A 25,039-nucleotide genomic window follows, 5' to 3' on the forward strand; every position below is an offset into this window, starting at 1 on the left:
CCGGAAACACCCCAGGGCAGTGGTTCTCCAAATGGGGTGCCAGGACCTGCAGCAAGGGCATCACCTGGGAGCAGGTAGCAAGGCAGATTCTCGGCCCCACCCCAGACCTCCTCCTGCAATTGGAGGGGCTTGTGAGAGCCACTGACATCAGGCATAAAGAGCAGCCCTGGTAGAAGGTCCCTCAGCCCCAGAGAAGGGACTAGGGTCCCTCGTGGTGCCAGGGGAGGTAGGGGTGGAGCAGGGTTCCGGCTGTCCCTTGCTGTGACACACACTGGGGAGCAGGGGAGGCGGCCCCTGGCCTTCTGAGGGTGTCTCCAGGGAAGAGGGTGCCTCACCACCTGGAAGGACAGGGGCCACCTCTCACTGGAGTAGCCTCCCAGCGTGGAAGGACCCTTGCACACACGGGGACAGCTGACGCTTGTGACTGCTTTCCCGATGCCCTGGGACCTCGTGCGTGCTCCCGTGCTCCCCCATCAACCTCTGCGTGTTTTGACCTCAGTTTTAGTGTCTGTCTCCGTGTCCATCTCCCCCGCGAGACAGGTGCTTCTTGCAGCGGGCAGGCCGGCTTGCTCGATGCTGTTCAGTTGGTGACTATTTATTCACCCAAAACTGTTTAGTGGGCAGCTGGGGGTGCCAGGCTTGTGGCTCCGGTGGGCAGCAGGATGGGCAGCCCCTGCCCTGGTGGGGTCTGCTATCCAGTGGGAGAGTAAATCCAACTACCCAGATGTTGAATCAGTTGTTAGGGTGGGAGGTGGCCTGAGGGGACGGGCCACACGAGGGCAATGGAGATTGAGCACGAGACCTGGTGTTCTGCCTTCAGGCTAGAGCCCTGTCCCTCCACTGTCTGCCTGCTCACCTCCCTTCTAGCCGGAGGCCTGAGGCCCCCAACTCTCTGCCCGGGGCCCAGCCCTGCCCTGCTCCCCAGGCCCCAGCGCCAGCCTTCACTGCCTCGCAGCCGACACCCTTCACTTCTGGGGTGACCCGACACCTAATGAGAAGTCCCGTCCTCTTCGTCCTCCTTGGTGAAGCCCCCAGGTCCCTCCCCTCTCTCTGCAGAAACTGGGGCAGAGATCAGGCCCCTTACAAGTGGAGGGAAACACGCGTGTACACACGTGTACACACTCATGAGGGCCCTCTCCTCGCTGGCGGGTCCCACCTCATTGATCCCAAGTAGCCGAAAAGCCCCATTACCCAGTCGGCCAATGTGCTGGCAACGTCCCCGGCTCCCGGCCCGAGGGAGAAGGGGTGGGTTCAGGATGAGGGAGGAGGGGGCCAGCAAGGCGGGAGGGAGGCTGGCAGAGGCGGAGGAGCACCCAGGCTCCAGGATGGCGAGGACTGGGAGGGAGGGAGGCGAGGGCAAGGAGCCGAGGGAAGCAGGAGGACGGAGAGCCAGGGGAGGAGTGTGGACAGGCCAGGGTGAGGGAGAGGGTGCTGTCAGCAGCCTCCGGATATCAATTAACTGATAAATATTTGATTAGAGCCTTCACTAACTTACATCTTCCCAGTGCCCCCTCTTCCCCACCTCCTCCAAGGCTCCAGGAAAGGCGGGCTCCTCTCCCCTCTGCGTCCTTACCACCCCACCCATAACTCTCCCCAGTGCCCTCTTCCCCGGGTCCCATCCTGGCAGAGGGCCAGCCACCGACCACTCCCACTGCATGGTTCCCGGGCAGGAGCCCGGAGCCCAGACTGTCAGGGGAAACTTCGACCCAGTGGGGACGCTGGGAGGTGTGTTTGGGGTCCTGAGTGCCAGGGTCTGGAGGGGTCTGGGGTGGGCAGGAAGCAGCTGTGGGACGGGGACATCGAGGGACATTTGCGACATAATGAAGTCAGCACATCTGAGCACATGGTGTTCCCTGCTCTGCGGACATGAACTCATCGAATTCCTTCCAGCCTACAAGGTAGACATTATCTCCCCATTTCACAGCTAATAAAGCGGAGGTACGGGGCAAAGTGACTTGGCACTGGCCACCGGCTCCCAAACCTGGCCCTCTGCTCCTTGTGCAGAACTGTGGCCCTTCCTGGGGCGGCGGGGGCTGGAGGGAGGTGAGGTTTCACATCCTAGTGACAGTCTAGACCCTCAAAAGCACAGGGAGGGCTCCAATCCCCCCTCTTGGCCACCGAGTGGCCCCAGGTCACCGTTTATCCTCTGTTTCCCCTTCTGCAGTGGTCATCTCTGGCGTGATTCGGTGGGTCCTGGGCAATTCTCGATACCCCCGCCCTGGGTGTCCTCCACGCCCAGGCATGGTGGCTGTCGTCCATGAGTGGCCTTCACCTTGGCTGCACACGCATGCCTGGGCCCCACCCCAGGGCAGCCAAACTTTACAACCAAACTTTCCCATGAGGTTCTGAAGTGTAGCCTGGGCTGAGAGCCGCCAGACCAGACTAGGATGGAAAGGCAGTGAGTAATCAGGTTCATCCTGAGAGGCTGTCTAGTTGCCTGGCACACAGAGGGTCGCAACAGTGAGTGTTTGTCACTTTCCTTTTCTTCCTTCTTCCCTGGTCTGTTGGGGCCACAATGAGGGAGGGGTTGGGCTTGGCGGCCTGAGCTGCGCAGAGTCCCCCTGCCAGGCCATGGGGCTCATCTCAGATAGCCTCATGGTTTCAGATGATCTCAGAGCAGCTTGTGAACTTGTCTGGCTCCCCAGGGGATCGTGAATTCCCAGAGAAGGGGGGCCACTCACTCAACCTCCATCCCCACATCCCTGTACTCAGCACAACACTGCGGTACTCGGAAGAGTTTCAGTGCACACTGGATGGGTGGATGGATGGAAGGATGAGTGGATGGATGGATGAATGGAATGATGGATGGACAGAGGGGTGGATGGGTGGATAGATGGATGGATAAAAAGATGGATGGAAAGACGGATGAAGAGTGAATGGATGAGTAGATGGACAGACGCGTTAAAGCTTAAAGACTACGGTCAGGTCACTTATCCCTACTCCCTCTGCAAATCTGTTCCTCTCTCCTGTCATCACATTGGCCTGGCAAACCAGTAAGATCACCTCTGCCCACTCCACTCCGTGGCCCACAACTGGAGAAAAGCACCAAATCACCCTGATTTCCTTAGATCACTTCCCTCTGCCTGGCACTGCCCCGCACTCTCCATGACCGTTTCACTCTCCCTCCTCAACCCGCCAACCACGCTCCACTAGTCTCACTCTCTGCGGTGACCCTGCTTCTCATTTCCTGCGGCAAATGGAAGACGACGCCCATGCTCACCTGCTCACCTCCCTGCCTGTGGTCCTACCCTCGGCCTTCCCTCCCGTCCCCGCTCCTGTCTATGACCAATCACTTCAGTGCACACTGGTATCCAGTCCTTCTCACCAGCACGCGCTCACAGCTCTGGCAATTCGTTGACTCTCTGCCCCGATAGGAAGAGAAAACCTTCCTTGACCACACGGCTCTGTCGACTACAAAGCCCGTGCACTGCTTCCCGACAGAGCAAAGTCTCTTGAATGAGTTGCCTAGACCTGCAGCTGCAACTCCTTTATTCCCGTTCCCTCGTAATCCCACCCCAAGCCGGTTCTCCTCGGCACCATCCCCTGAAACTGCCTGGGGCGAGGTCCCCACCTCTGCCGTCTGCCAGTCTAACGGTCAGCGCCCACTCCTCATCCGACTTGACCCCTCAGCTGCGCTGACTGTGCCAACTCCCTAGTCTCTCTCCAGACGCGCTCTCTTTTCTTGGTCCCTACTCGCCACTCTCTTTATTGCCCTGGAGGAGTTTCTGGCCCAGCAGGAACTGACCACTCTAAGCCGACAGTAATGGTGGTTGGAAGGCAGTAAGTTCTCGAGAGATCAAAGTTTTTTCATCTGGCAAAGGGGAACTGAGGGCAACGGACCCAGAGGGTGGACCGATTCGGGAGGAAGGAAGGTGTCGGGGGAGGGTGTGTGGCTGGCCGTGAGGGTGGGGCTAGGGCTCTGTCCTCTGGCTTCCAGAGCAGGGGAGTGAGTCTGGGGTATTTATTCCCCTACTCTCTCCCTGGGAGGCCGTCTCTGTCCCAGACCAAGGGGGACCTAGACCCCCTCTCGAGAGGCTGCTCCAGGACCCTCCCTCCTTCTCAGTTCCAGTTGCTGCTTCCTCCTCTGACCGTTAGGCCTGGGGTGGTAACAGGTCTGTCACCACCAGCTCTGGGGTCCTGCGCTGTTCCTGGTGGTGCCCCTCTGCCCATCCTCCCGACACCTCTGCCAAGAGTCTCCTTGTAAATAACCTCATGTTAGCCTAGAGCCAGCGAGCCACCTGCTCCCTGCTGGATCCTGATGACGTGGCGACGTGGGATGGGAGGGCTTGTCTAGCCCAGGGTACGGGTAGGGAGGGGCTCTGACCAGGGAGGGCCGGGCCAGCCTCTCAGGGAGGCCCTGTGGCTAAAGGCCTTGTCTCTGCTCCTGCATCCGGGGTGGGATTGCCTTTGGTACCAGACCCTGAGCGCAGACTCAATGCGTCCACTTCTAGGTGGCCCTGGGCACAGCCCAACCTCTTAGTCCGTGGAAAAGGACTCATCCGCCTAGAGGCAGAGGCTGGGCGGGAGGACCTTCCACCTTCAAGATCTAGAGCTAAGACCCTCCCAAGTGTCTCTGCCCACATCACTCGCCCAATGGAAATTCCTACACTCAGGCCTCGGCCAGTGAGCTCCCATCTTTCGGGGTGAGGGTCCCCTGTGTGTGTGGGGTGCCAGGGGGAAGGGAAGAGCGGAAGTGGCAGCAGAGCAGACAGCGCCCCTCCCAGCCCCTCGCTGTGCAGTCCCCTGGGGATCCCTCTGCGCACAGCCCCGCCACGACAATTAGGCTAATTGCTTCCCAGACTCCTCACCCGAGGAGGGAGGGCACCGTAGGCCCCTGGTCCGCAGGCCAGGCTGCAGAGGGAAGGGAGACTGGCGGCAAAGGCTGGGCACCAAGCCATTTCTCCACCCACTCTGGGCAAAGCCGGCTTCTAGACAGGGTGGAGGAGGGGAGCACAGCACAACCACCAGGCCCGAGGACCAAGCTGTTAGGTGTGTGATCTGCCTGTTTCGCTCTGGATAAGGCTCACCTGCCCTGAGAGGGGAGCAGACCTCCACCCTCACAGCCACGCCCGCAAATACTGAGCTCTACCCAAGTCACTGGCGTCTGTTGAGCCTCTGCTGCCTGGCACCGGGGACACACAGGAGGTGAACAGGCTGGATTTACACGGTGCCCGTGTGAGCAGGGACTGCCATCGGTACGCTGTGAACTTGGCCATTTAATCCTCCGGGTGACTTGAAGAGGCAGGTGTCACGAGCTGCATTTCAGGGAGGGGGTACGGAGGCCATGGCCACGCGGAGAGTGAGCAGGAAAGCCGCCCCCAGGGTATTCCTGACCACACCCTGCTATGTTCACAGCATGGACAGGGTCCTTACACAGGCATGGTGGAGGGCTGTGGGGAGGAGGGACCTGGGACTGGGTCTTGGAGATGCACCGCCCATGCTCCCAGGACAGGAGGGACAGATGTCAACTTCCTAAGCCCGGAGCAGGGGCCAGGCCAGAGCCTTCATGCCATGTGTGACAATTCACAGGACCAGGAGAATGGGCGGGTCAGTTTCCAGAAGAGGCTGGTTCAGAGGGCCCCCTGTGAGCATCCCTGGCCTGGCCTCTAGGCCTCCCCTGTTCCGTGCCGATCAGTGTCAGAAGAGGGGGCAGCTGACCTAGGGGCTGACTGCTGGCAGGCAGGACGTGTGGGTTCAAGTCCCCAGTGATGGCTGAGCCAGGGGACCTCACGGCTCTGACCTCTCAGCCTGGAAGCGGGATGGTCCTGCCCTCCCCATCCCAGGGCATGCACGAGTGAGGCCTTGCCCCAAATCTCTGAACACTGGGGAATCTGCAACCCGAGACTCCTTCAATCCCCGAGTCTCAGACAGGAGGTGACTGCAGGTGACACCAGACCCGGCCTGCCAGACAAAGTGACTTTCATCTCTTTGCTCTCACCGGCATCCCGCCTGGCTCTGCTTGAGCGAGCCTAGCGATGCACATTCACTACCAGTGTGGCGGCTCCTTCCCTCTCAGAGCAGCTCTGCTGGGAAGCTCTTCCACACGCAGAGCTGAAATCTGCCTTCTGGAAACTTCCACCCCATGTCTGCACTACTGCAGTCTGTGGACTGTCCTCCACTCGCTGACCCTCTGAGGGCACGAAGAATCCACAACACTGTACCCGTCTTGGTTGTTCCTTGGTGCAGCTCCAGGAATAGGTGGGATGGTTGTTCCCATCTTACAGGTGAGGAAACGCAGGTCCATGGCTCCGTGTGAATCCGAATCCAGGCTGCGTTCCGCTTGTCCTCGCGACCGCCGCACCTTTCCTTTCCCAGGGGCCGAGGGCCTGGTCGACACCCACCTGCTCAGAGGGAGGCTCCCTCTGGCTGTGGCTGCCCAGGGAGGTTGGTTCAGGAGCAGAGGGACGGAGTTTCGTGGAGCGAGAGGGCCACCGGCGATAACGTGATGGTAACAGAGGGGCGGATCGGTGCTCACAGAGGGTAAAGGGGAAAGGGCCTGGGGGAGGGGGAGAATACGAGGAACAGGAGAGAAGGGGAGTCACGAGACTAACACATTTGGTTGTTTTCTTGGAGATGATATTCCTATTTTCTTAATGTGCTGATCACAGGAAAGTGAAGTTTTGGGGAAAAAGAGATGATGAGATTATCGAAAAGGAGTGAAGATGAAGCTGGGACACATGACGATATCAAGGGAAGGGGCCAGAGACCCCCTGACTCCTGTCCATGCTGGCCCACACATCAGGGCCTGCTCACATTCCTGCTGACACGTGTGCGTGAGTTTGGTTGGTTTTGGCAAGATGTCCCGCTGTGACTCAAGGCGCACGAGCAGAAATAGCACGGGTCCTCTGACTTTCTCCAAGGACGGTGGATCCTGGCGCTGCCCAAGGAGACCCAGGACAACCGGGATCCCAGAGAGGGACCTCCGAGACCGAGAAGGTTCTGTCCACTCAGTTGAGGAGGAATCAGCACCCTGGGAGGCTGATTTGTCCAGCGTCACCTGCTGCTGAGCGCAGGCAGGGCTGGTGTTCCCACATCCGCGCCAGCGGGAGTGCGTGAACTCGCTCGCTGAATACACACCAAGCACCCACTAGGCCAGGTTCTAGGTGCTGGGGTGTGCCCTGCTTCTGGGAGTGGACACCCCGGGGAGTCCCCGTGAGCATCAGCTAAATCTGAAATGCACGACGTGACTTTCGGGGGACAACCAATTAACCTCGCCACTGTGTTTGGCTCACGCTAACATTCCAATTTCCTGGGCGGCCAACTGACAGCAGGGGCCTGGCGGAAGCGTGCGCGGGCTGGGCACCTCCGTTGCCTCTGAGTGTTTCCTGTGGAACTCGTGGAGGGGAGGGAGCTCGTTTTGCCGGGAGCACCGATACGGAAATAAACAGTTACAACTGAGATTTCCAGGACCTGCCAAGACCCAGAGCGAAAGGAAGGGCGGATCCAGGATTCAGCTGGGGCTGCCCCGGGATAGATGTCACACGTGGGAGGGCAGCAGGGGGGCCGGGGCAGCCCCAGCACACGGCCTGGCCACAGCCCTCTCCCTCACCAGGTTCTTTCTTGCCTCGGACTCAGTTGCTTCCTCAGCCCAGAAACAGGCCACCTCCATGGCTCACGGGCTCCTGCCCCCAAATTTCGTGGGAGAGTGGCCCTGCCAGACAGGAACAGAGGGCCCAAACAGCCCAGGCACCCGAAGAAAGCCAGGTCCTAGCCTGTGGAGGGTGAGACCCGGAGGCCCAGTGCCCATCTCCATTCGAGACCCCTCCTGCCCCTTCCAGCCCGCCACCCCAGATGCACGGCAGGATTATCCCCCTCCTGGAATCTCACACCTCCCTTCCTAGAGTTCTTCAAGATGTCGTTCCAGAGGCGTGCAGGGTGGGTGGATCCCTGCAGGCCAGTACTTCAAGGCAGACTTTGGGGCATGGTCTTTGCAAGCCGGGGTGCTGGTACAAATGCCTCAGGGCAGAGCAGGGCTGCCATCATGGTGCAGGGAACTCGAGTGGGAAGGGCAATGCCTTAGCACCTGAGGCCACACGAACATTTCAGAACCTCAATAGTGGAGGGTGGAGACCCCCGAGGGCGAGGGCTCACCACTGAGTCCCCAACACCTGACACAGCCCAGGGATATAGCGGGTGCTCAGTATATGCTGAATAATGCTGACTGCAGGAGTGACAGCCATTGGTTGAGGGCTTTTCAGAGCCCACCACTGTGTTAGGCAATAAAAAGGTGTTAGTTCACGTAATCGTCAAACAACCCGTGAACTGGCATTCTCTGTGTGAGGAGAGAAACTCAGAGCCAGAAGTCACTTGCCCTTGAGCACACAGCCGGCACGTGGCAGTCCTGGGACGTGAACCCACACTTGTCTGACTCTGGAACCAGCGGATGCTGCATGACGGCTATGGACTCTTGTCCAAATGGCAGTAGAAGACGATGGGCCTCCACCCACGGCCCCAGGGGGAGGGTCAGCGGCAGCCCCACGCCCTCACTCCCCTTCCCAAAGACCCCAGGGCTCTGCTGAGCAGGGTCTCCCGGCTTCACAGAATTCCTTCTAACCCGGCGGCCAACCAGGGTTTCCTGAGCCCGTAGGTGCCCACCTCTGGGCCTGACGCTCTCCTCCAGTGTTCAGAAGACAGGCTGACCTGGGCTCCCCTCCCCTCCCCACCAGAGGGGGAGGGAGTTAAGTGTCTGACAAGGGTGCTGTTGGGGGAAAGTCCTGCCTTGTGGTGGCTGCAGATTTCCGTGGTGTAAATACGCCCACTCCGCTGATTTCAAGCTACCAGCTCGGAGTCACTGAACGTGGAGCTGGGAAGGGATGTACACAATTCAGGGCTCATAGGAAGGACTCCAGCACATCCCTGGGGAGAGGGGGCGCCGGCCCCAGCCGGGTTCCAATTCACCTTTCCTCATCCAGGCAACTGGAGGTCAGGGAAGGCCAGCAATGCCGGTGGTAGGCGTGAGGGGGCTCTGGGGGAGGCTGGGGCAGGGCTGCACGGGGATGGAGGGGAGACCAGGGACCCCCAGAAGACAGCCGGGAGGGCTTGTTGGGAGGGAGATGCAGAGGCTCCAAGGCTGGGGGTGAGAATCCACCTGAGCGATCGCTCCTTCTGCCCCATCCAGCCCATTCTGTCCCCCGGCAGCCAGTTTAATATCTTTTATTAATTAGGGCTGTGGGAAGGCCCGTCACACCCTGTACTGCTTCATTCAGGACCCACTGGGTTGTGTATTCTGCAGCCGCCGGCTCCCTCCCTCCCTCCTTCTCCAGGCGGGATGATGGGGGAGAGTCTGGCAGAGGGGATACTCCAGAGAGCACGGGGTGCCTTGCGTGTCTGCTCCCACCCCTGAGACCTAGAGGGACTTCAGGGGAAATCCAAGCAGAGCCCCTAGAGGTAAGCCCCTAGGACCCTGCATCGCTTGGCAAGTTTATAATCTGATGCTGCGGCCCCGTGTTCTGCCGTTCCTGGCAGCAATGGCAAAGACGGGCGGGCCCGGGCTGGGTTCCCACTGCCCCTGCCACCTTCCCTCCAGAATCCTGGGTCTCTCCCGCTTTATGTCTCCTTTTCCTCTGGTCCAAAGACCCTCATTTTCCAGTAGGGCCTCATGCCCCTCCTGGCGGCTGCCGGGTGGGTAATGGGCCGGGTCGTCCTGGCAAACAGCGAGTCCTGATGGTGGAGCCCCTCCACACGGAGCACACGTGGGGCCCGAGCATGGGCTCCCACTTAGCGCCCAGCACTGGGGCCAGTCTCCTGACACGGCTCTCTGGGGTGTCCTGGTCACCCAGCCCTCCGCCCAGGCTTGGCACAAGGGTAGGGGAGCCCTGCCACACTCTCTCTCGAGTCTCCCTGCCGGTGGGCCTGGTTTCCACCATCTGCACCACGAAGGCGGACAGTGCCGACCCAGAGCCACCGTGGCTCCAGAACAAAATGCACTGACTTGGCCCAGAGCCTGGAAGCAGCGTGGTCGTGCTCTACGTGTGCTCTGTGTACTTCGTGTGTGCTTCTGTGCTATTTGGGGAAAGAATTCAGGGCACCTGTGGTCCTGGACCGAAAAACACCCTACATCTCCATCTTATCATCCTCCAACTGAAATGTCAGCACCCATGAACGTGGCCACAAACCCAGGGCATGAGTACCACCCGAGACCCCGTCACCAACACGAACTGCAGGTCCTTCCTACCGTGCTCTGCTTTACACTCACCCCAACTCCAAAACTAGGGTGTGACCAGACCTGACCCTGCGCCTGGTTCTTTCACACGTTTGTAAAGAAGCCACAGCTTACGATTTTAAATGTTCTCTTTCGGAAAGTGTATTTCAATAAAATTGTTTCTTTTGTAATCCTATGTATTTTATGCATTGAAGATCATTTTTTGAGAAGGGGTCCATGTGCTCCAACAGATGCTAAGGGGGTTCAAGGCACAAGAAAGGGTAAGAACCTCCACCCGATGGACCCCAGGGGCCCTCCCGCTCTACTGACTGAGGTGCCACCCCATCCCCCAGAACGGAGCCCGGCCATCCGCCAGAGCCCACCGCTGGTCCCTCAGCCCAGACTCATCCTCTTCCTGCATCAAGTTGGGCCCAGATCTCAGCTGAAAAGCCTCAGGGGAGGGGACGGATTTTTGCAAGATTAAGCCATAATTCCCTCCAAGCTCACTGCATACAAATCATAAACAACGTGGCCCCATAAATCTCCTTCTCCCATCAGCTTCACCTCCACCCCGCCGTCCGTCCTGCCTGGGGAAATCAGCGAGGAGCCGGCAGCCGCCATCTGGCAGGTGAGGGTCCAGGAAAGCAGGGGTGGGGTGAGGGTGCTGTCAATCAAGACCCCCAACAGGTCCCGACTCCCGGGGGCCCTGCCGAGCCTGAGGCTGCTGGGCCAGGCAGGGACCCCCGGGGCCGCATCTCTGCAGGAGGGCGGGAGGTAGGGGGACAAGCACGGCGCTGGGTGTCACAGGGGAGCTGAGGGAGCTGGGGCCGGTCGCTGCCCCTCGATGAGTGGGGTCCTCACCCCACCCCACAAACCCCCTTGGGTGCTGCCCGGCCCTGAATCTGTAGCCCTGTGTGTGTGTACGTGTGTGTCCACACATGTGTGTGCAGGCACCATGAAGACCCAGCACCAGGCCCTGGGCTGCTCCCCTCTGGGGACAGATGGGGCCGCGGTTAACAGGAAACGGTGGCTGTCCAGGGATGCGGGAGCCGGTGGGGTCAGAACCGGGGGTGGGACGCGGTCTGTCACCTGATGGGCCCCTGCGCCGAGTCTGGAGGCCACACCCTCTTCTCCCTGCTCCCCGCTGGAGCGCTGGGTGGGGGGAGTCAGTGGCTGCCCAGTTGCCCCCAAGCGTCTCTCAACTGCTGCTCGCAGGCCTCCTGACAAGGGAAGTCAGGAGCGCGGGGAGGAGACATCCTCAGCTCCGAGAGGCAAGGGAGGTGCTTGGGAAAAGCAAACCCCTTCTGGACCCTCTTCAAACCAGGTGGGAAGTGAGAGCAAGAAGGGCTGGGAGGCAGCGTGCTGGCCCCTCGGAGGTGCTGTGTCCGGGGACAAGCCCATCCACCTGCTTCCCCCACCTCACAGATGAGTACAGTGAACCTCCTGGGGGTCGAGCACCTTGCCTGGGGCCTCGCAGGTAGGGCTCCGGCCCCAGCGTGGGCAACCCAAGGCCCCCTTCTCACCCTCGGAGCCCGTCTGCCTCTGGGAAGAGGAGGAGCTCATGGCGGTCTTGTACCCCTGCCCCCAGGAGCCCTGGGCTCAACCAGAAGGAAGCTCGGGACAGCTGAGCCATCTGCCCGGGCCCTGGGGGCTGGGGAGCAAAGGTTCTGAGACGCCTGTAGGCTACCAAGGGCAAGGTTGGAGGGAGAAGCCAGAGGACACTGTTGGGGAAGCCTTAGGGAGGAGGGAGAAGGCAAGAGGGTAGGGTCCCTGAGGAGGGCCCCGGCCCAGCCTGCCAACCACAGTCACTTGCCAACTCCTAGCAGCGCCCACTGCAGCTCCCACACAGCTCGTTCTGACCCGTACCTTCACCATCCAACTCACTCAGTCGATAACTGTTTGCTGAGCACCTCCTAAGTTTGCTGAGCCCCTCCTAAGTTTGCTGAGCACCTCCTAGGTCTGGAGATGCCAAAGTGAAAAACACCACCCCAGTGCTGTGCTCAAGGACAGGCTTTGTGCAGAGATTCTCTGCTGTGACCCAGGCCTCTTCCCTCCTGCAACCTTATCCCTGCCCTGGAAATGTTCAGACACCTCCTCTGGGAAGCCTTCCAGGTTATTCCCACCCCGTGACCTCTATTTTGCTCAGTCCCTCCTCTATCCTTCCCTGAGATGCTTGCTGAGATGCTGCTGTGAATTTATAAGTGGGCGAGCACATGTGGCATCTTTGTGTACACCTGAGAGTGGACCAGCAGACACCAGGCTCCTCCTACTCAGTGGGATGGAGAGGAAGCTCCCTCCCAGGGCCTCGTGAGAACAAAGCTACAGGACAGCGTCAAGGTGATCCCACAAGGAGGAGCGCCACACAGAACCCACTCATTCTGACCACAAATATTAGAGAGCAGCGTGCAGGCCACTCTCCCCCAAGGGTCCGGGGCAGCTGCCTCTGCATCCCCAGGATGAGCCCCCTTGCGTCCACACTGGCAACCTCGTATGTGTTTCCTGCATATTCATTAAGAAATATTAGCACGACATGACGTGGGCAGGCGGGGGTGGGAATGGCGGGCGGGGGGTGGGCTGGACCCACCCTTGGGTGCAGCCCGACATCTGCGCCCAGCAGCCTCAGGTCCCAGATGTCCCCACCATCGCCACCACCACGCCCTTCTCCTTGTTACTGTGAGCCCTGGGAAGGCAGACTCAAATGAAAATTCGCGAAATGTAATTAGGAAGGTAAATTTCCTGGCAACAAAGATTACATAATGCGCCCCACAGTCAAACACCTGCCGGGGGATCTGGGTTGAGAACTGTTAATTAATTCGTCGGTCAGGTGGCCCTTCTTTTGTGGGGACATTTGTGAGCTGGGGGCAGTGTCTCCAGGAGAGTCCCCGGACTCTCCCTGGTGGGGAGCCGTCTTGGCACAGCGGGGGAGTCCACTGCACCCCTGCACTGGGAGGGGCTGGAGGGAGGAGGAGGGAGGAGGGCAGGGTGGGAGGGGAGCCCCCGGCTGGCAGACCTCTCGGTCAGAGGGGCACGACCTGCACCGAGGAGACGGGTCCACCCTGTGCCACCGTGACCGAACTTTCCAGGCACTCAGGCCTCTGCCTCTCACCCAAGCTCTGTCCACTGGGGCAGCCGGGCAGAGCGCTGCCTGGGCAGCAGGAGGCAGGGAAGGTGCCAGGCAGCCTGGTGGACCCCGCAGTGCCGTGGCCTGAGGGTGGCACCCCCAGCCGGGACCCTGCATGTGCAGTCAGGACCACGGGTGTGGGGCGGTGGCCCACGCGACGGGTGTGCCCTCAGGCAGCCTGTCCTGGGCGGGGGCCGTTCTCCTCACAGCCTTAAACCCCACACGGACAATTCTCTAAACACACATAAAAGCGGGGTCCTCCCAGGGGCCCAGGGATGGCACACACAGCAAGAGGCCTCTGAGCTCGCCTGTCGGGCCTCCTCTAACGGGGTCTCCCCACACCTCACCAGAGGTGCTCTGTGTTCTGCTCTCAACGCCCAGCCGTCAGCCCACGGGGAGGCACCCTGACACACGCCCACGGTCACACACACACTCCGCGTGCACACATGCTCACGCACATGCATTCCCCATGCACACACACACTTTATTCACATGCCACGCACTCACCCCATCCCCCAGGAGCGTTCACACACACAGCCTGGAGTAGGTATCTCAGCCCCGGCACTACCGACGTTTGGGGCAGCTCGTTCTCCCGTGGGGCCGTCCTGGGCGCCGTAGGGTGTGCGGCAGCGTCCCTGGGCCCTGCCCACTGGATGCCAACAGCACCAGCCTCCCCAGGTGTGACGACGAGCAATGTCTCCTGACACTGCCACGTGTCGCCAGGCGGGGACAGAATCAGCCTCAGTCGAGCACCTTTGACCCAGACGCCCCTACCCTTCCTGGTCACCAGAACGTGCGTCCACGTGGCCTCGCACCGCTGGCCCGGCAGCACCGCCTCTCCCTGCCGGGGCCCTGGCGCCTGGCCTGGCTGCGCGGGCAGGCCGGCTCCGGGCCCCGGTCGGCGCCTGGCTCCTGGAAGAGGCAAGCGTGGATCTAATCTTCAGCTGAGTAAATGTCCCTCATTAATGAGTTTCTTTAATTAATGGAGTTTTGGGGTCTGCTCCACTTGCTTTATTCCAGTCACACTGTGCCTCCTCAGCATAAAGCGGGCCGTCTCCTCCCGGGTAATTGAGGGAGCCGCGGCCGTTCCTGCCGACGCTGCACTTTGCCGATTGCGCCTGTCAACTCGGGGCTGACAACTCCATTTTTAAACATTTCTTCTCCAGAAGCCACGTGCACATGCGTGCTCGCGCACACACACGGGGGCACGGCCCTGGCACCCCTGCTGCCACCATCCCAGCCGGGCACACGCATGCTCTGCGCACACCCAGGTCTCATTGCCGGGGCGCCCAGAGGTACACAGGGCAGAGCGCGTGCAAGGCGACACACCGGCACACATGCGCTCACACCCGTGTCCACACTTGGCCCTCGCACGTGCACGCACCCCTGGACACTCAGAGCCCGTCTAGGCCGGGAGTGCCTGGGAAACAACCAGAGTCAGGCAGACCCTGCCCGCCTGCCCGCCCACCCCTGCCCCAGAAGAAGAGCTTGCAGGGGACACTGGCACGCCAGGCCACACCGTCCCCAGGTCCCCCTGCAGTCCAGTGACCCTGCTTGGCTGCCACCCGGCTCCAGTGGCTGCCCGCCCTGCTGTGACCGGGCGCCAGCTCTGGGCTCCAGGGCCTGGAAGGATGATTTACTCCCTTTCATTGGCTCATGAAAAGCTCCCTGAATTAAAAACATTTATCTTCTGCTGCTGACGAGGACACTGGGCTCTGTACCCATGAGGCTGGGCAGTCAGGGGTCACAGCTCTGCAGCCAAGGAGGGGGACGAGCTGCCCTCTTGACTCCCCTGTGGGTAGGACAGGATGGGACAATTCTTTAGGACTAGGGCTTGGCCCTGACACCCAGGTGAAAGAAGCAGAGCCTCCTTCCTGCAGGGCAGAAATGGGACCTTCTGGCAGCAGGAGACGGCCTGGAGAGGCCGTGGCCAGGGCACAACGGAGTGCTCTGCAGTAATGACACCAGAGGAGGGGACAGTCACACTGCCTGTGTCCCGCTGGGACATCCCGCCAACTTGTCATCCCAGTCGGATGAAGTGGCTGTCATTATCCCCATAGTATCAACGGGGAAACTGTGGCCGAGAGGAGCAGAGGAAGAGTCTCGTGGTCTCGCTACCAGCCAGTGATGGGGCCGGCTCTGAGCACAGCTCTGCCTCGTTCCCCTGCCCACCCTCCCTGGTTCCACGCCCCTGCCACGCTGCTCCACCTCCGAGGGCAGCCCTGCTTACCCAGCTCCGATGGCCACACGTCCATTTACCATAAGCTTCCTGCCCCTTCTCTTCATAGGCTCCTCCCCACACCTGAGAGGCACGTGCTGTTGTCTCCATTTTACAGAGAAGGAAACTGAGGCTCGGAGAACTTGCCCGGAATCACACAGCTCGTCCGTGACAGAGCTCCCAGTATCTGCGCCCCAAGAGCTGGCCCTGGAGGGTGAAGCCTCAGCAATGCCCAGCCCTTGCCAGGGCAGCTCCAGGGAGCCCCAGAGCCAAGGTGCCACTGCCAGCCGGGTGCCAGATGCGCATGTGCGTCTCTGGATGCCCGTGTGGGCCAGCGGGGTGGAACGGCGACCTGATGTGTGCTGAGCACCCACCAGGCCCTGGCACTGTCCCCTACATTAGCTGCAAAGCACACGACGGCCCTGGGAGTATCAGAGTCCTTGTTTTAGCAGATGGGGAAACTGAAGCTCAAAGAGATCGGGCTAAGGTCCCACAGCTCAGAGAGGCACGGTGAGTTAGATCCCAGCCCACCTGCAGTCCAGGCCATTTTCCCTGGACCAGCACTTCCCAAGGCATGTGCTATAGAACTCTAGTTTTCTGGAATGTTCTAGAAAAGGCCCTGAGAAGTTCTGCAGGAAAGATGTGTTTAACGTTGTTTCCCAAACTTCTCAGACCCAGAATTCCTTTTTTTTTTTTCTTCTGTCTAAGGTCTACCAGAAGCTGAGATCTCTGGGAAACAGAGGCAGACACCATGCTGGGTGGGGGGGGGGGGTCGGGGGCAGTTGGCCGCTGCTGGGAGACGCCATGCTGAGCGCACTTGCTGAAAGGTCTCAGGTCCCCGGGAGTGGAGCTGGGGGCTGCCCCTCCTCTGCACCTCCCACCGGGAGCTGACGGCCAAGAGGGCACAGGGTGGGGACCAAAGCAGTGAAGGAAGAGGCTTTGGAGTGGCTGGCTTCCCAGGGTCAGGTCCTGGACACTGCATGCAGTGACCAGTCCCTAAGGACCCACTGGAGACGAAACTCTGTACTGGGGGTGGGTGCGGGGGGAACCCCAGGGCCCGGCAGCATGGTTCAAAGCAGCTGTGAACACAAGCAAAAACAGGATGCCAGGCCAGAGAGGACAAGAGAGAGCCCCCAGACTGCTGACCACTGCAGGCTGGGGGTGGGACTGAGAGGGGTCAAAAGACACCTTGTCCTTTCTGTAATAAATAAGAATGAATAGATGTACTCCTAGTGTAACTGGAATCAGTGAAAAACCCCAAAAAACAGGAAGCTGGAGTCAGGTCCAGTGAATGCTTAGAGCACAGGAAAACTGTGTTCATGGCCAGCGGAGCTCCATCTGCCACTAGGAGTTACCTGGAGACCAGAGCAGAGGGGACCGCAGAGCTGGCAGGCAGAAGGCAAAGGACCTGTCTGGGGGGCCGGAGGGTGTCTCCTGAGCATCTGATTCTGAACTTGCAGTTATATCACAAGCGGCCGGGGCTGGACTTCCTTTTTTTACAGAGACTCAGACAGGGTGATTATGGGACCTGAGGTCACACAGCAAATCCGCAGGTGAGGGTCGGGAGGCGAGTAGGGTGGGGCTGGGCATTCTGAGGTCCAAATACAGCAGAACCGCAGCCATGTACCCGGGACAAGCGGGTCTGAGCTCCACTCCTGCTTAGCTGAGAGTTCCTCGGCAAATCTCTCACTTCACCGCAGCTCTGTTTTCTCATCTGTAAGGCAGGTATGAGAACAGAGCCCACTTGGGCGGCTGTATGAGACAGGAGGTGTTCATGCAGGTAAGCGGATAGCAGAGCCATGCCCAGTTAAGTGCCCCAAACTGAGCAATGCTGACAAAAATGAGCGTATTTCTAATAGTTCTGCTGCCCAGACACCCCAGGGAGCTTTGGAGAACCTGGCCTCCCCTACCTGATCTCAGGGGAAGAAAGAGAAACAGGTGAGTGAGAAGGGGAGGCACTCCTGAGAAGGGAGCCGGCTTTGCAGGCCCAGGTGTGGGGTTCTTGCCTGGTGTCTTTGAGTTTGTGGGAAGAGAGGGAGGGAAAAAGTTGGAGCTGTTTTCGTTTTATGATGCTTTTGAAATACCATCTGGATCAAGGGAAATTAAATATTGCAGCTTTTAACTAGAGCCACACTGAAAACACAACCTCGCAGTAAATAAAAATACGATTTACCACCATGACGCTTTCATTTAACAAAACCCCCTGTGCACCTCATTTGTAATTATTCCCAAACTCGGTGAAGGATGGCCCCCAGCCCCGGCCCCTCACTCTATCATGTCCCCCCAAAGGACGGGGAGGAGGCCAGGGAGACTGCAGGGCTGGGCCGGGCAGGTGACAGCCACACTGTCCGGCGAGGTGGAAGGGGTCTGAATGTGGTTCATTATGATTGAGATTAAACTGAAAAATCAATTTTTAATTGAATGTATTCTTTGAACAGGCCCTGTTGCCCATGGCTGAGCACTAATGGAATTTCCATTCTAAGCTGCCCCTTCTCTGTGGACGCCCCCTCCTCACCCTGCTGACCCCTGCAGGACTGACCAAGCCCACAGATCACCCCCGACTGAGGCAGCAACCTGACTCAGCCCGTGGGCTTCCGAGGGCAAGGTGGTCGAGACCACCCCTCTGAGGCTCGTGTGGGTGGGAAGGGGTGAGAACTGGTGGAGAGCCAGCTGTCTCCGGGCAGACCGGCCGGTAGTGGGCAGGAGGCTGCCTGGGGTCTTTTGAACAGGCCAAGAGCTGCTGCTTCTTGACCCAGCCTGGGGCTCTCACAAAGTGGGGAGAGGGGCAGGGCTTTCACACAGTGGGGTTCTGTTCTGCCTCCGGATCCTTACCAAGGGGCAAGGCCAAGGACAGGGGACAAGAGGGTCCCAGGGAGCGTTGCTCCCTCGCCCAGCCCTGCAGGCCCTCTCCCCTACACCCTTGTCCTAGGCCTTGGGACAAGAAAACAAGGTGAGGGACCTGGGCGGGGGCCAAGGGGAGACCAGGAGCCAAGGCCTTTGGCTCTGCACCTCCGCCTGCCACTTCCCCGTGTGCCTCTGAGGACTGGCTGACAGGATGTGATCCTTTTATCTTTCTCTTGTAGGGGAGCTGGCTGGATCTGAGATGGACTCAAGCCCCAGGAACGTGGGTCTCTGTGCCTGCGTCTTGGAGAGTCGCACACCCGGGAGAGGGGACCGGTGCTGACCTTTGCTGGGTCAGCTCGCTGGAAGCTCACCCTGTTCTCTGCCCTCGCCGGCCTCCTTCCTGCACAGGCTATCCGGGGGTCATCCCAGCTCGCGGGTACAGCACCTGGGTAACCAGGATGCTGGCCTTCAGCTGTGTTGTCCTGGGGGTGGGTACAAATTGGGTTTCAGGTGTCTCCTTGACCTCCCCCAGGGACCCTCACCTTCGACCCTCTTTACCTCACATGTTTCCCTCTACTTCCTGAGGCCCCCAACACCCCCGGGTAGGCTCAGCCACAGCATGGGGGTCTCCTGCCAGACATGCCGCCACCCTGGGCCACGTGGAGTGGTTTGCAGACCCAGGCTGGGCCTCAGCTGCCAGAGCCAGGGTTCCCTCCCACCAGGGAGACCTCTGCTCTGGCCCACAGGTGACCCACTTAGCCTGTCAGCCGACTCAAACCCATGTGTGGGGCTCACCAGGGATGGGAAATGGGGGGCTAGTCACCCTCCAGTAGAAGCCCCCTGGCCTGAAAGCTATGGCCAGTTTTGCACCCAAGGGCTGGGCATGCTTTCGGTTGGAAGGCAGTGGCCCTCTGAGGCCCTCCTGCAGGAAGCGCTGTTATGAAGACCCCCGCTCTATTCTTAGTCGACAAGGAGCCCGGATACAGGGCTCCCGTGCTCACTGTGAGGACGCTCCTGCCGGCACCCCGTCCTTGTTTAACTGTCCAGCAACCTGCGCAAACCCAAAGCCCCTGCCTGCCCCATCGTTCCACTCAAGGACGGTCCATGAGGGGAGGCTGGACCACAAGGCAGCCCTCGAGGTGCGGGGCCTGCTTGGCCCATGCCTGGGGAAGGACGGCAGGCCCCCTGTGGCTAGCTCTGCCCATGATACCCCCTGCAGAGAAGGACAGATCTAAGTGACAGGGCCCAGCACCGGCCGTGAGGAGATGAGCGTTCTCTCTGGACAGGAACCGCTCAGTGTAGGAAGAGAGATGCACTGGGTAGGCACGTGGATTCCAGGCTAATGCAGTCTTTTCTCCACGACCCCTCAGCTAAGGCACCCGGTGAGTCAGTCCCCCCATCTCAGTCACATCAAACCGCATCTGGGGACACCAGTGACTCAGGCATCATTGGCACTGCTCGGACGTAAACTCAGGATCCAGGGTCTGTGCCCCGACCTGCTTTAGGCTCAGGCTTAGCCCCTACTCTTCCCTTCTCCAAGTTGTTCTGGCTCCAAAACCACGCCCCTATGAGACTTTACACAGCTGCCTGCTTCCAAGCAGAGCCCTTTGGTTCCCAGGTGTTTGCAGGACAGACTGGCATGCCTCTGGCCCAACCGGGGAAGCAGCGGAGGGCTCTCCCCACCCCCTCCCACCAGCGTGTCACTGTGATCCTCAGGCCCCACTCCCCTGGTCACGAGGGGCAGCAATCCCAGCACTGGCCCATTGCTTGGGCTGGCCTGCACACGGGGTGCCCGTTCTCACCCCACCTGGGGCTGGTTTGTGTGTGACAGCATCCAGTGTCACACTGGGGCACCTCAGCATGCGAACAGGGCCAGGTACAGCTCGTCCCCAAATCCCAGCCCCTTCTGGTGAAGGTTCACAGCCCCCTTGGATCTGAGGGGGCAGTCCCGGTCCCTGCCTAAGGCCTGGGAAAGCTTGTTCTAAGGGGCCTGCCGCCTGCTGGTCAGGCGGGTCAGCCTGCTGGATGCATCCCTGCGGCAGCTGTCTTGCCCCCTCTTCAGGCTCAATCCCGTCCCGTGGAAGGGGGCAGGTGGGCAAGTGCCCCGGGAGAGGTGGAAGCCCCCTGCTGCCAGCCCTCGGGCAGGGTGTCAGCAGCCCTGTCCCTGCCCCCTCTGGCTTAAGCAGAGCACAGTCAAAATCCTGGTGGCTGGACACACCCAGGGGGCCAGATCCTTTGTTTCTGATCCTCCAGAGAAAACAAGACAAAATAAAAACCGGCACATGAGTGTGGTCACCACGGGCCCAGCACCCAGAGGTGGGCTCTGGCCTGCTGTGTGACTGTGGACACTGGTGCCGGCACCCGTCCAACCTGAACCAAGGCCCTGGCCGCGTTTCCATCCTCAGAGGCAGGAAGGCCCCACGTCAGCAGGAGCTGTGGTCATGGGAAGGGGGTGGCAGCGGTGGTGGCTGTGGGTTTGGTGGAAACGATGAAGTGCTCTGTGGGCCACAAGGGGCAGGGCAGTGCGTGGCCTTCCAGGGAAAGAAGGACGCCAGTCCAGTGGCCCCTTCTGCGGATGCTTTAAGTGAATTCACAGCCCTACTCAGCCTGTGCAGCCCATTTTACAGATGGGGAAAACGAGGTGCAGAGACAATAAGTAACTTGGGAATGGCAGAGCTGGGATTTGAGCCCAAAGCGCTGGAAGTGGCTGTAAGAGGCAGGAAGACCCCCAAGCTGAGTATCCTGGGGGCCGCCGTGCTCCCTGACCAAGAGGGAGGAAGGCTGGCAAGACCCAGGAGAGCAGGGCGCTCAGGGCCACCAGCCAGCCCTCTATACCCCTGGCCCTACCTCCCACCCCACATGCTCCTCCTGGCTGGGCTCTGTGCCCCCTCGTCCAGGAATCCGGGCGGGCCACCCTCGACTAGGCGGCAGCTCATCCTGAGCTCTGACAAACCCCTTCGATCCGGCCTCTCTCTCGTGCTAATGACTGTCAACATGAAACAGAGGCTGTGAAGGGGAAGAAAATTACTCCCTGAAAAGGAATTGACTGATCCCCATCATTTCTCACGGAATCACTGACCTGTGAATATTTCATTACCCAAAATGCCGCACCATCCATACAAAGCAGCCGCCGCTGCGGCACAGCCAGGAGCTCGGCGGGCTCTGGGTGGACATGGACACCGGGGGCCGGCCTGGGCGTGAGTCTGCGGCCCGGGAGGCGCCGGGCTCAGCGCTCTGCCCGGCTCTTGCACCTCCAGGCTGTGACCTAGATCCACTTCCTCACCCGAGACCCCAGGGCTCATCCTGAGCACCGAAAAAGATGGGGGCCCAAGGACAGGACTTGAAGTCATCGTAGCTGCTCTGGGTCTGGGGAGTGGTGACAGCCGACATTCCTTGCCCTGTGTGCCTGGAGTGGCCACCCGGCATCTCCCGAACGTCCCAGCTCCAGATCTGGAGTCCAGTTTCCAGCCAGCGTCCCTCCCAAGCCTCACAGCTGCCTCACTCAGAAGTTCTTTCCCAGGCTTGGGCGAGTCTGGGTCTAGATGTTTCTAGAAGTTCATGCTGCCCTGCTCTCCAGTGCTATGGCCCGGGGGATGGTGGGAGAAGGGGGGCAGGGCTAACGCTACAGACCCAATGTCAAGATGGCGTCGAGCCAGGGGAGGGGAAAGGAGCGTGTACCCCGCAGCAGGGCTGTGGTTCAAATCCTGCCTCTGCCCTTTGGCTGCTGGACACCTCCCTCAGGCTTTTAACCTCTCTGGACTATCGCTTCCTAGTCCCAAAACAAGGCTAACAACCAGGGCTACCTGGTAGATGGCTGAGGGTGAAATAAGACACAAAATCTAAACACAGTGCCCGACGTGAACAAGGAGTCAGCCAGCTGGAAGCAATTATTCATGGGAGACTCTGTTCTGGATGCTCAGACTCAGGACCCCACGGGTGATCCTGGCACCCTCCGAGGGCCTACCAGGGCTGGGCCAGGGCAGCTAAGGTTGAACTCTCCAGAGGATAGGAAAGGCTGGGACCACCCTTCTTGGCATTAAATCGGCTCCTGAGTTTGTAAGATCATGGTGGGTGGAGGAGAACAGTCTGGGGCTTTTCCCGGGAATGTCAAGGGGCTGGAAAAGGATTCACCCAAGAAACAGTAACAATAAACCCCATGCTGTCCTGAGCTTTGAGTGGGTGGGGCCCAAACACCCAGCCTGAAGCCACCAACCGATGACAGGTCATCCTAAGGCTTAAGATGCCAAAAGAGACCCTCTAGGGGCTCAAGGCTCCTGCAGCCCCCGGAGAGAGACCCCAGCCGGCTGCTGGGGCATGTGATGGCTCTGTTATTATTGCCGGGGTTACACTGGGGCTAGTGTTTCCAAATTAGCAAATGCCAGGGAGGAGGCGGAGACATCCATCTGGGGATTAGCAGGGCACGGGAGGCGCGTCCCCTGGCACTTTCCAGCTGTAGGGAGCCAGGCTGCTTGGTTGGTGGGGGGATATGGGAGGGGAGAAGGAAGCAGACCCCAGCCCAGGCCCCGACGCCCTCCTGGTGGCTACACGGAGGCTACATGGAGGGCTAGTTCAGTCTGGAGATGGGAGGAGTTGTCCTGGGGGAGGCAGGGGGTTGGACAAGGGGACAAGGGCTTGGACGGCAGTTAGAGGGACTTAGGCTGGCTGCACGGAGAGGCTCGAGGCGGCCAGGCGTGTGAGACACTGGGCAGCGTGCCGTGGGGGAGTCTATGGAAAATTCCTCCTGCAGGACCACACACTAGCCTCCTTCCCTGCTGGCCACCTGCCTGGAAGCTGGCCACCCCAATGCACTCCAGTGGGCTGGGCGTGGCCTGTGTACTCGCTTGAGCCTTCTCCCACTTTGCTGGATCCCCAACTCCAGCTCCCTCCTGGGATGCTGACAAAGGGCCCTGCAGCCCTCCGGGACAGGCCAGTCCCGCAGGGTAATGGGGCAGGCTGGCTGCCGTCTGTCACTGCACCGAGCTTCCATTACGCATCTTCGTAGGCCAGGGCTAGTGGGCAGAGATGGGCAGCCAGCCCCCTCCTCACCGGGATGGACGGGCATTGCACGCAGACTGTCCGTACCCGTGTTAGGGATTCACATTACGTCCTGGGGGTGGAGGACAGGGTGCATTTATTTGGGGGCAGACAAGGAGGGGCTCTCGGAAGCCTGGTGTCACCTAAAACAGAGGTGGCCAGGACCAGCCCGTATGGTCAGGATAAAGAAGTCTGCAGCACGGTGGGAAGCAGCGGGCACCCCGTCTGCTGGATGTAATTTGGAGTAGCAGCCGTACACCAGGGACACCGAGGCACGAGGTCTGCAGACGGACAGAATGAACTGCTGTGGCTCCACACACCTGGGTATCAAGGACACAAGCCAGGGCGTTAGGGGCGGGGGTAGAGGGGGGGATGTGAGGGAAGGAGAAGCCTGGGGGTGGGGCAGGGCGAGGAGGCAGTGGAGCCGAGCTGTTCCAAGGCAGGAAGTGGTTCAGAACTCGGAGGAGGGGGCCTGAGCAGGGGGGTGGGTTAAGGAAGAAATGATGCCTGCTGGGCCTGGCTCTCTCCACTGGGCCACACGGCACCAACCCCAACTTGCTCCATCTGCACCCCTATAGCCCGAGGTCGGCTCCCCCAGCCCGATGGCAGTGCCTTCAGTGCCTCGATGACACCCTTGAGTCAGGTGCACCGCCTGGGACGGGTGGCAGCTGGTCCTCCTGACCTCACACCCCTGGGGTGGCCAGGCCAGCTGAGGGCTTTGGGGCTGGTGAGGTCCAGAGCCACCACTGAATTCAGGACAGCTGGCCACCTCGTGGGGCAGGACCGGGCCCCACGGGAGTCTGGGGCAACAGAGACTCACCTCCCCGTCCTCACTTCCCATCAATCCCCCACCTGCCCGGCGTTCTCAGCCAGCCCCCAACCTTCCAGAGCACGGGTGAGGGCAGAGAAGAGCCCCGGAGAGGGATGGACTCTCCGAGTAGCTGTGGGATTTTGGGCACATCACTCAGTGTCCCCATCTGCAGAGTGGGGAGAACAAGGGCTCACTTCCCATGTGGCCGCCCGCTCCCCCCGCCCCAGGGAGACCTGTCCCTGCAAAGTGCCTGGCCACTGCCAGGACTCACTGCCACCCCCTTGTGGCCCCGCTCGTCCCTCTGCTTGGCTGGGCACTTGGATACTCAGGACAAAGATACAGCCTTGACGGGGAGTGGGGGGCGGCAACCATGAGGTCACCCCGCACGGGTCTGGATCTGCTCCTCACGCCGCCCCCACATAGGCAGGCCTTGCTCTCCCAGTAACGCAGACAAGGAAACTGGGGTGAGCAGACTGGGAGCAGCAGAGCCCTGGGCTGCCCGCTCACCTCCTGCCCTGGGAGGGCTCAGGGGAACATGGAGATAGACAAGACATGCACCCCAGGGAGAGTAACAAGACTGGGGCACTGGAAGCCCACCAGGGGCATCACCCCACAGGAATGGGCAGTCAGAAAAGGCTGGTGGGCAGAGGTGGGACGCGGAGTCACGGAAAGTTGGGGAAGGGTCTCCTGGCAGAGAGCACAGGCACCAGGAGGGGAGAGGGGAGGCGAGAACAAGCGGAGCTGACGCAGAAATGGCGATGCAGAGGGGCGGGGAAGCTGGGAGTTCGCACCCACCAGCCCCTGAATCTGGGGCAGCTTCTCCCAAACATCTGGTGGGCTACAGCTGGTCTCAGCTGGAAGTCTGGGGGT

At 60.3% G+C, this 25,039-nt stretch overlaps 1 protein-coding gene and 1 long non-coding RNA gene across 20 annotated transcripts in view; one reads left to right on the forward strand and one right to left on the reverse strand.

Annotated features, from left to right (window-relative positions):
* RBFOX3 (RNA binding fox-1 homolog 3) overlaps positions 1 to 25,039 on the reverse strand; it is a 452,065-nt gene that overhangs the window by 24,292 nt on the left and 402,734 nt on the right. The window lies entirely within an intron of this gene.
* Positions 4,672 to 11,241, forward strand: LOC309619256. Its single transcript, XR_014238835.1, has 3 exons — positions 4,672 to 6,224; positions 6,316 to 6,448; positions 6,609 to 11,241. It is a non-coding gene; the product is annotated as an uncharacterized lncRNA (long non-coding RNA).

Source organism: Balaenoptera borealis (assembly GCF_965194805.1).
Source record: "Balaenoptera borealis genome assembly, chromosome: 20".
Lineage (NCBI taxonomy): Eukaryota > Metazoa > Chordata > Mammalia > Artiodactyla > Balaenopteridae > Balaenoptera > Balaenoptera borealis.